Source organism: Oxyura jamaicensis (genome assembly GCF_011077185.1).
Source record: "Oxyura jamaicensis isolate SHBP4307 breed ruddy duck chromosome 12 unlocalized genomic scaffold, BPBGC_Ojam_1.0 oxy12_random_OJ72159, whole genome shotgun sequence".
Lineage (NCBI taxonomy): Eukaryota > Metazoa > Chordata > Aves > Anseriformes > Anatidae > Oxyura > Oxyura jamaicensis.
Window position 1 is genome coordinate 4,239 of NW_023304287.1, and position 383 is coordinate 4,621.

Below are 383 nucleotides of genomic sequence, written 5' to 3' on the forward strand. Positions count from 1 at the left end.
ATGTCCCCAGCGGTGGCAGATGGCCTTACCCAGGGTGCATTGTTCCTTTCAGTGTCTCTTATCCGCTGTAATAGGATCCCGGAGGGAGGGAGGGATGTGGGAGAGGGGAAGAGCGAGGGGGGCCCCAGCGGGCCGGGGTGGGGGCCGGGGCTGCCAGCCTGGCCCGAGCCCGTCAAGCGGCTCATTGTCCCTGCCCCGGGTGTCACTCGGCGGCACCGGCAGCATGTGGCACTGAGCGGGGCCGGCGGCGGCACCGGGCGCACGGAAAGGTACCGGACGGGCGGCACCCCGGGGGGGGGGGGGGGGGGGGGGGGGGGGGGGGCCCCCCCCCGCGCGCGGGAGGGGAAGGGGGGGGGGGGGGGCGCCCCCGGGGGGGGGCCCCC

At 77.0% G+C, this 383-nt stretch overlaps 1 protein-coding gene across 1 annotated transcript in view; it reads left to right on the forward strand.

Moving 5' to 3' along the window:
• Positions 1-131: 131 nt before the first annotated feature.
• The window catches only part of PCBP4 (poly(rC) binding protein 4), a 3,795-nt gene continuing 3,543 nt past the window's right edge, over positions 132-383 (forward strand). Inside the window, exon 1 of the mRNA XM_035312325.1 lies at positions 132-269. The gene's annotated coding sequence lies outside the window, so the exon portion shown is untranslated. The remainder of the gene's footprint in view (positions 270-383) is intronic.